Genomic DNA, 10795 nt, shown 5'->3' on the forward strand with positions numbered 1-10795 from the left:
GAAGTAAGTTAGCCGTTACACAGGAATTTGTTGTTTTATGTATATTTTGTTTGCTGTATTGTTTAAAGGAACAGGCAATAATAAAGCCTTATATTAATTTCACCTTACAATATGGTCTCCATTGCATACCTCTGCACACATCTCTTACAGGGCTATTTAGGAGTTAAATACTGGAACTCACCTTTCATATGAGCTGCGCCACAATCTGCTGCTGTTTCTGCATCTCTCTGCCTGGATCTGTGTCTCCACTCACAGAAATTAAGCAGGGCTGTATTTCCTTCCCCCTGGGTGACATAGATGACGCTATATGGGGCTCTATATTATGAGGGGATGCTACAGTGTATGTCCATATTTAGTCATCTACATCATCAAGGAGCCTGGACAGTGTTACGTATCCTGTCCAGCCCCCTTGATGTAGATGACCAAATATGCAAAATAGAAGAAACATGCTGCACACCAGAAAAGATAGCTAGATATTATACTTGTACTGGTGTTCCTGAGACCAGGGAAGACCCGTTTGAAATCCATGTGTAGAGCTAGGTAAGAAAAATGAATCAGGCACCACTTCATTTGAGAAAGGCTGCCATAGCAGTCAAAACATCGATTTATCTGATGACCCAAAAAATTTCTTTTGAAATATCCGAAGTGCCCTGTATCACTTTTCTTACCCGGATAGCCATAAAGTCTCCCCTCTCATGATGTTGAGCCCCACATAAGGGCATCTACGTCATCCAGGGGGAAAGAAATACAACCCTGCTTATTTTTAGCGAGCAGGGACACGGATTCAGATGGAGAGATGCAGAGACGGCTGAGCAGCTCATCGGAAAGGTGAGTACCCCTGTTTTCTTCCTGCAGATGGCCCAAAAGGATTAACACTGGGGGGTCCCATTCAGAAGCATGGAACCCCGCAGATTTAATCCTCCCAGGCAGCTTACTGTCCTCGGGGCTGTGAGAACTGTAGCCCCAGTGCAGCTACACAGAGCAGTGAAAATTGCAGCACTGAGGACAGTAAGTCTTGATACATCTGTAGATCTTCTAAAGACAGTTGTCTACCGTCTTTAGGCGATCTACTGCAGGAATGTGAAAATGTGTATTTCCTGTAGCATGTTGAAAGAAACAATAAAACTAGTTATCCTCTAGACCACAGGGATGCTCTAGATGTGGTAAATATATGGCATGTGATTTTATGGTTACTTGTAACAAATCATTCTTGTCAAATATAATTCAAGAAGAATTTAAAGTGAAATAGTTTATCAATTGTAAAAGTATCTTTATGGTCTATTTACTTTAATGTAGCTGTAAACTGCAATATGTGGGAAGAACTAAAAGGTTTTTAAAAGTAAGAATTATGAAACATATTATCAAAATCTTAAAAGGCAATTTATTACATAGTGGCTCAAGACATTTTGCTGAATGTACAATGAAAACTCAGATAGCCTGAAATGTTATGGGGTTGATTTGGTTGGAGAAGACCTGCAGATAGATTCTCTCTGTGAGAGTGAGTTGTTTACATTAATCCTTCTTTTGTGAGTGCAATATTGGTGGCTGTTAATTCTTTTTTTCCTATTAAAACATGCCCCCCCCCCCACACCCCCATAGAGGATCCCACTCTGCTCTTCTAATTTCTTTGTGTGTATAGGTTTTGATAAGAGGGTGGGGTTTGGATTCAATAATGAATTATGGTGTTTCATTGGGTTGTATGTCGTCTTCCAGGTAGGGGGAGCGCTTGTGAATCACGCGATGAAATATAAAAAATAGAAAATACAAATAATGGTGTGGCCAGTTAAGAAATAAAGTTCTATCTACAAATGAATGTGTTGGTCTTATTCACAGATGTCTTCTAAAACAAATGGCATATCAGTGATCCATCTTTCTCTGATGGGAGCTCTTGAAAAGACCCTCTGGGGTATATGTCTGTAAGGCCATTTTAGCGTATTTTCTCCCGAGCAAGAAGAGAGCTTGCAATAGTGTTCTATAGTAAAAACAAAAATATATTGCACAGTAACAAATGAGACTATTTCAGTCACATTTTGCAGCAAATTACATTCGTTGGCGAGAACCGTGAATCGCTGGAGTCTGCCTGGAGTCTGGCCGGTCCGGTTACTGTCTCTATCGCATCCGCATAGTCACTTCCTGTGACGGCTCTATTCAAGGCAGAAGCACCTTCTCCAGTCTTCCGGCTCCACTTTGCTGCCAGTACTCCCACAGCTATGATCATCAGTCCTCCCAGGAACAGCAGATTCAACGCGTTTCGCTAAGCTTCGTCAGGAGTCATGTAGCATATCTCTATAGCTGACTAATTATAGCCATTACTATGCATTCAATTAATTATCAATCAGTATTCAAATACGGGCATTACTCATGTTTCTGTTAACCATTAAACTAAGGAAAAAGAGGAGGAGGAAGACGAAATTTATTAAAACAGGGAAACACAAATACACAGAAAACTAGCAATATATTAAATTTAAGTCAAATCACATTAACTGAATTTTAAAAAAAAATTGATATCTAAGGGCATCACATTTGCGCCAACTTTAGGCCCCAATAATTTTAAACTTTTTATTGATGCTAATCTATTTTTTAAAAAAATGGACTATAGAGAGACATTTTTTAAACCGTGTCACAAAGAAGAGATGTTATTGAAACAGACAGTAAATTACCACTAAACAGAACCAGTGTGAATTTTAAACATACAAAATTAAAGCTCAGATCAACATTTTATCCTAGCCACGAAAAAGGGCATTTTTTTAGAGGTATTTTATCAGATGGTGAGTAGTGATTTAAATAAATTAACAGAACAATCTACAAAATTCAAACACAATCTAACAAGAAAAGAAAGGGAGGCATTAGAAAATTTAATTAGAGAATGAAGACCTTATCATAAAGCAAGCAGATAAGGGGGGTGGGGATATTATTATGGATCAGAGTTTTTACATAGGTGACTTGTCTATTGTCTGACTTTGGTTCGTTTATTATATTATAATTCCCTATACTATATTGTCTTTGTAAAGCGCTGAGTACACTGTGGTGCGATATAAATAAAGATATACAATAATACATACGTACATACATACACACAATTTGAATAAGCACTTGAGACATACAAGTAACTTTAGGAAAAGGAGTCCCTCCACCGAAGAGCTTACAATCTAAGTGGTAAGTAGGACGAACATAGAGAGACATTAGCAGGGTGTTCTAGTAAGTGCATCTGCAGGGGGCCAAGGTTGATGTATGAGGTGTATAGTATTAGCCACAGAGCTACCCATATGCTTCGTTGAAGAAGTGTGTTTTATGATGAGTCTTAAAAGTGGAGAGAGTGGGTGCTAGTCACATATTGGGGCAAAGGGTATTCCAGAGGTGTGGGGCAATAAGTGAGAGGTTTTAGATGGGAGATTGCTTTAGGTAGAAAAATGGTAGACAGAAGACAGTCTTGAGCAGAACGAAAGTGTTGGTATGGTGCATAGGGAGACATTAGGGCAGAGATGTAAGGAGGCGTCGAAGAGTGTATAGCCAAAAAAAGGGAGGAGAATGTTGTGTGTAATATGGGATTTGATAAAAAGCCAGGAGAGGGATTTCAACAGAAGAGATGCTGAGACAGATTTAGGAGAGAGTTAAATGATTCTAGTAGCAGCGTTTAGGATATATTGAAGGAGAGACTGGAAGGCCAGACAACAGATGGCCACAATAGTCAAGACGGGAGAGAAGGCCTACATTATAGTTTTAGCATTAGAGCGACAGAAGAAAATGCGTATCTTTGCAATATTACGGAGGAAAAAACAACAGGTTTTTGCTACATTGTGAATGTGTCTCCTGATTAAACCGGTGTACCCAGAGAAACACGTTGAGTGGAAGACAGAGGATCACTGAGTGGGACGCTGAACGCCGCGCTGCCTACTTGCCCGCCTGCTGATCATCCAGGGACCTTCACCCGGAAGTGAGGGAGCCGAGATGAGCAACTCGAGCCCAACTGAGGAGGAGAGTGTAACGAGTGCTCACCACAAACAGGATAGGACCGCAGGGCTGAGGTTGGGATGTTAGAATACACCGACCAACAACCGCGTCCGGATTGCAGAGTTGTAGTCGTGTAGCTGGGTCAGGTTAGTAGAGGTCAGGATAGTCGTGATACTCGCCATGGTCTAGGATTGGACAAGTCGGATGGTCGTTGTGTGTAGTCGGGGTCCAGGAGTAGAGAGGTCAGAATGGTCATTGTGCGTAGCCGGGGTTCAGGGGTCAGAGAAGGTAGATGTCCGGGTACAAGCTGAGGTCAAAAAGGTACAAGAGATCAAGGCAGAATGCACAGAGGCAACAGCAGGGCAGCAGGATGCTTGAGGCAAGCACTTTGTACATAAGCACAAGTTTATGCTCAGCCAATTTGCCTAGGGGCTGGCTGAGCATAGAAAGCACAGAGAGTCAATGGGAAGGCTGCAGACAGTGAGTCATCACAGGTATACTGTGTACTGATAGGCATGTGCGGAGTGTATCGCAGCTGTGGAATAATTAATGTTGTCAGCATTAACCCCTCAAGTGTTTCTTGTCATGAGACACCGGCATGTAGTGGAGACAGGAGCATCCTCCGTTGCATCACAGTACGTAGCGTGGGGGCGGAGTCTAGGTCCTGTGCCGGCAGGAGTACTGCGGTGCTCACGCACAGTGCACACGCCAGGGTTGTCACCCAATGCGTCACGGGACGTGTCATGGGGCGGAACCGAGGCCAAATCCTCACAGAGAGTGGGGAGAACGTCAACACATGCCAGCCGGTTACGCTGCATTATTTGTACTAAATGCGCAATTTTATCTGACACCATGTTAGTGTACCTTATCTTTTATTATCTATAGATAAAAAGTTTTTTTATCAGTGCACACTATTTGGTTCTTTACCTTATTTTACAAAAGTTGCCATACTTGTGGACCCAAGAAATACAGACACACCTTAAAGACATAATTTGCCACTGATTATGGATGTGCACAAAAGATTTGGGAATTTGGGAGTACACAACCTGTTGGATTTTGACAACCAAGAAAACACTTTATTAACGGACATATTGTACTATATTTTGTATGTTTTTTTCTTATTTCATATACCTGCGCTCCCCAAACATCTGGACTATTGTGAATGTGAGGGAGGAGTCAAATGTGACACTTAGGCACCATGCTTGGGATACTGGGTATATGATAGTGCTGCCAACAATAATGTAGAAGGGATCAGTAGGGCCAGGCCTGGGGGGAAGTATGAGGAGCTCCATCTTTGACATGTTAAATTTGAGTCAGTGATGGCCATCCAAGATGATACATTCAGCAAGGAGAGACATTCAGAAACTTTGGTCTGTACAGCAGGTGTAAGGTCAGGGGATGAAAAGTTAATTTATGTATCATCAGCATAGCGGTGATATTTGAAACCAAGAGATGTGATAAGGTCACCTAGACCAGGGGTGCGCAAACTGGGGTGCGCTCTTCCCCCAAGGCATTTAAATTAATGCCGGGGGATCGTGTGAGACCTCTGAGACTTCACTTACCTTGTCTTCGGTGACGCATCTCCAGGGCAACGTGGCATCAAATGACGCCGCGGGGCCATGTGACGTCACATGACCCTGCGGCGTAATTTGATGCTGGAGAGAAGGTAAGGGAGGGGGGGGGGGCGCGAGCAGGGAGGGAAGCAGGCAGGGGGGTGCAGCAGGGAAAGATTGCACACCCCTAGACATTGTGAAAAGAGAAGAGGTCGACAGAGGAGAAGGAGGTGTTGGCAAACGAGACACAGAAAGTACAACGAGAGACGTAAAAGAAAATGCAGGATAGAGCTTTGTTACAGATACCAAGACTATGGAGAATGGGAAGGAGAAGAGGGTGGTCCATGGTATCAAAAGCTGCCAAGAGATCAAGCAATATGAGCAGAGTGTAATGACCTTTTATCTTTGGCAGCATGAAGATCATTAGTTATTTTAGAGACAGCTGTTTTGATGGTGTGCAGTGCAGAAGCCAGGTTGTAGAGGATCTATGAGAGAATAGGAGGTGAGAAAATGGAGCAAGTGAGAGGATACAAGTTGTTCAAGGAGTTTAGAAGCAAATGGCAGGAAGGAGACGATCATTAGAGAGACAGGTAAGGTAAAGCCTGTTGTTTTTCAGTAAGAGTATAACTGTTGAGTGTTTGAAGGAGGAGGGAAAGGTACCAGAGTAGAGGGAGGAGTTGTAAATATATTCAAGTGTAGGTATTAGAGCAGGAGCCAGAAGTTTGAGGAGATGGCAAGGAATGGGGTTGAGAGGGCAAGTGGTAGAGGGAGAAGAGGAGATCAGCTGTGACACATCCTCCTCAGTGACAGAGGAAAAAGAGTCCTAGTCATGATGTGCAGAAACAGGTTTTGTTTTGTTTCATACTGTTTACTTATTTATAGTTCCAATAACACACATAATGAATATGCCAGTTACAATGCAGCATTATTGTGAAATACTTAAATAAATTATAATAGTAATCGTTTCACAAAACCTGGGGGTTTATCTATTCAAACGTCTTCATTTTGTTTAAGGCTTGCAAGATAGGAAGGCAAAAGGAAGGCAATATTCACATTTTCTTCTTCCCCTTTCCTGCTTGGGAACAGCAAACTGCAGTGTTCACACATACTGTATAAAATCCCTTTCTGATATATTCAAAATCTTCAACTTTTATATGACCTACATATGATATGAATGTAGGTGAAATGTATTTGAAGGAAATACTGTGTGTACGTCATGGGCTATTTTGCCAAGATGAGACAACTCGACAAATATATTCATGCAGAGTATGCTTAATTGATGCATCAGGCCCCGGTCCCAGTCTGCATGCCCGGCAGGGGGGGGGGGGTGCGTGCACGCATGCAAACCGTGCTCTCCAGTCCTCAGGTGAGATGCAGGAGATTGCGACAGGGGGGCTTGGCATGGGTTTTGCAGGGGCGTGGCCATGACCTCACATGGATGGTTCACCCTCATTGGCTGAACCACCGGCGAGAGCGTGGCCAGCCCTCCGTCGTAAGTTGTAAAGACAGTTTTCCTGTCTTTGCAAAAACTTGTAGTAGAACACGGCTGGCGAATGTGTGCCAAGGTGCGTAGTGGGCCCGTCCTGATTGGGGGGCAGTGCTTGTTCGCACAGCACACGCCTCGGCATGCGCTGTAGAACGTACTGGGGACGCAGCCATAGATAAAGCCCCTTTTTGTGGCTTTGCTCTGAATTTCTCCATTTGTGAACTAAATTGAAAATAAATGGAATAAACTGCAATGCCCAATATATTTACTAGAGGATGGTAAGCTCCAGTACGTCCTAACTCCCATTCATTTGAATGGGATTTAGTGCTTGCTATAGCATAGCACTGTTTAGTGAATATGTGCCAAAGAGTGTGCTGTGTCCATTTTCTCTCAACAAAAATAAGGTGAAAGCAGCAAAACATGTGAAATCTTATGGGGGTTTTTTTGTTTGTTTTTTAAATTGGGAATGTAAGAATCTCTTTGTGTACACATTCTAGATATTAAATGGCAATAAAGATGGGAACTGCTTTTGTTGTGTTCCTGCACCTGAGTTAATACATATTTTTACAAGACTGGTCTTTTGTGGCCTACATTTCAGAAGGGGTCATGTGGAGCCTTGGTCATATCCTGGAGCCTTGCTATACTCTTCGGACAACATTTGGAACCACCAGTTCAATGCACCTGCTAGCTTAGATTAGTGATATTGGGTTTATCCAGTTTATATTTATTTATGTATTTATTTATAAAATATTTTACCAGGAAGTAATATATTGAGAGTTACCTCTCATTTTCAAGTATGTCCTGGGCATAGAGTTAAGATGACAAATACATAGTTAAAAATACATAGTTACATTAAGGGATCAGGGTTATACATTATATACAAGACATTGCGTGCACAGTTAAGGTTAAAATATGTTATAGGCACCATCACAAAAGAAAACATATACAAAATACTATTTCAGTGGTACCTGACCCCGAGTAGACTAAGCCAGATCTTCCCTGGCACAATTGACCTATGCTGGAGAGGATGCGGACAAAAGGGTGACATGCCCCACATTTGGTGGACATGTCCTGAGATCCAGAAGTTCTGGACTAGAATCCAAAGACTCCTGGATGACACCCTGGGCCTGGAGGTCCCCCTGGACACCCTGACATACGTGCTGAGTAAGCCAATAGAGGATCTCCGAGCCCCCGCGGCCAGGCTGATCTCCGCTATACTTACGGCGGCGAGATGCTCGGTGGCGGCGGCCTGGAAGCAACTAAAAGCTCCCTCAAGGAGGACTGTAGTGAACAGGATAAACTCAGTAATGGCCATGGAAAAACTAACGGCCATGCTAAAACAAAAAATGCTCCAATTTTATAACACATGGGAACCCTGGACTAGCCCAGGAACCCTACCCCTCCAACAGGTACTAACGAATAACTAACCAACTGAAGCGTGGAAAGAATCGGAGAGAAATCCTATTATCCCCCCCCCCTCCCCATCTTCCCCCTCTCCTGTCGTCCCCATCTATCGCCCCGCCCTATGTCTCCCCCTCTATCACTACTAAAAAACCAAGGAAACAACTTATTGAGACACCTGTTATACCTTACAGTCATGTGCCGATGACTTCAATGCATAGTGTACCGAAATGATTGTAACCACTGTTTGTAACCCTTATATATGTCTCCAATAAAGGAAGAAAAAAAATATGTTATAGGCATATGTAATAGTTACAGACCAGATTAAAATGTGAGACAGCCTTAGTTTTGAAAGAACTTAGACTGCTGGTGACTGTGAGAGTTTCCGGTAGATTGTTCCAGTTGTGGGGTGCACGTTAAGAGGAGGAGCGGCTGGATACTTTGTTGAACCATGGGACCATGAACAGTCTTTTGAGTCAGATCTCAGATGATAAGTGCTGCATGTGGTAGGGGTGAGGAGCTTGATCAGATAGATGGGTAGCTTGCAGAGAAAGTATTTGAAGGCAAGACAGGAAAGATGAACTTTGCTCCTACAGCATACTCAAGTGATGACCAATCTAGTTCTTTGAGCATTTCACAGTGATATGTGTTGTAGTTGCATTGGAGAACAAAATGGCATATAGAATTGTAGAGAGTATCAAGTTTGCTAAGGTGGGTTTGGGGTGCTGAGCCGTATACTGTGTCCCCATAGTCGATAATTTACATTAGCATCTGCTGTGTGATGCTTCTGACCAGTAGACTTAGGAAGGATTTGTTCCTATAAAGTACACCTAGTTTGGCATAGGTGTTGGATGTCAGGGTATCAATGTGCATCCCAAATGTTAAATGGGAGTCAAACCATATGCCCAGGTACTTAAAACTAGTAACAGGGGCTAGGATGGTATTAGAGTTGTTTCTGATCTTGAGCTCAGTCATTGGAAGCTTTAAAAATGTAGCCTTGGTCCCAAATACTGTTGTTACAGTCTTATCAGTGTTTAAAAACAGTTTGTTTTGGGAAATCCAATTTTCAAGTCTCAAAAAGTCAGATTGAAGGTTAGAGAGGTTAGGGCTGTGTGAATATAAGATTGTGTCATCCGCATCCATGTGTATTGAAGCTCCCTTACAAGCTATAAGAAGATCATTGATGGAAACTGAGAAGAGTAGGGGCCCCAGAAAGGAGCCTTGTGGGACACCATAGGTGATATCCAAGGGGTTGGAGTTGGAGCCCGAGATGGACATATGTTGTTATCTACCTGATAGGTAGAAAAGAAACCAGTTTAAAGCATGTTCCCCTAATCCAGAGCACTGGAGTTTGTTTAGCAAGATACCATGATCAACAGTATAAAAAGCCTTTGCAAAATCTTGAAATATAAGGCGACAGATAGACCTTTTTGGAATTTGAAGGGGGGTATTCTCAGGGGTATGGGACAGTGTTGAAAAGGGAGGGCCTGGGTTAGGGTTAATTTTACCTGCTTAAAAGAGTAATAGTATGAGTAGAAATTTGAGTAGTTGTTTGCAAGTTGTAAATTTGTGATGTTTGCCATTTGAGTGTGCGGTGGTTGGTGGGCTGGTTTTCAGAGTTCTCCACCAATTTTCAGTAGATAGTGCAAGGCTTTTGAGTAATCCAGGGTGTATGGTGATGTTGGGTATGGGCCAGGAGGGAGGAGTTTGTATTGGATAGACAGAGTAACATTTCAATGAGGCCACGAGAAAGAACAAAGTTGAAGTACATACCAGTTTCATTATCACAGAGGTAGGTAATGTTGCATGAAGCTGTTGTGAGCTAAGTGAATGTTTGCTGACTAAATAGCAGGGGTGTGACTTTTCCTTGTCAAAATGTTTTGCTGCATTGCAATGCTAGGGCCTATTCAGGGTTTGCAGAGGGATATATGGAGATGTGTGTTGTTTACAAAAGGCGTCATAATTTAAGCAAGGTAAAGAGCTTGCATGTCACATCATAATAGTGTGACAATGATTGGGCTTAAGTGGAATGCCAGAATATATATGATAAACAAATATATTTATAATTAACATTGATCTATACAAAATATTATGAGCATGTAATGTCAAACAGAGATTGAGATCACTAATATATAAACATTCTAAAAGCCTCTAACCTGTAATCATTCTCAGTATCTCACTAAAGGCAAGAATGAAAGTATCTGGCAGACCATGTTCTCAAGAATTGTGACTCAATAATGTAACCTCTCGATAACTGTCACACTAAAAAAAAAGTAAAATTTAAAAGGTTTTGTATCCAGCAGCCTGTTTTAAGCAGGACACAATATTATCCTTAGGTAATGAATACTAGAAATATAGAATTCATAACTGACAAAATACCATCCAAAGTCTTTCCATATGATTA

This window comes from Ascaphus truei, chromosome 4, assembly GCF_040206685.1.
Source record: "Ascaphus truei isolate aAscTru1 chromosome 4, aAscTru1.hap1, whole genome shotgun sequence".
NCBI classification, from domain to species: Eukaryota; Metazoa; Chordata; class Amphibia; order Anura; family Ascaphidae; genus Ascaphus; species Ascaphus truei.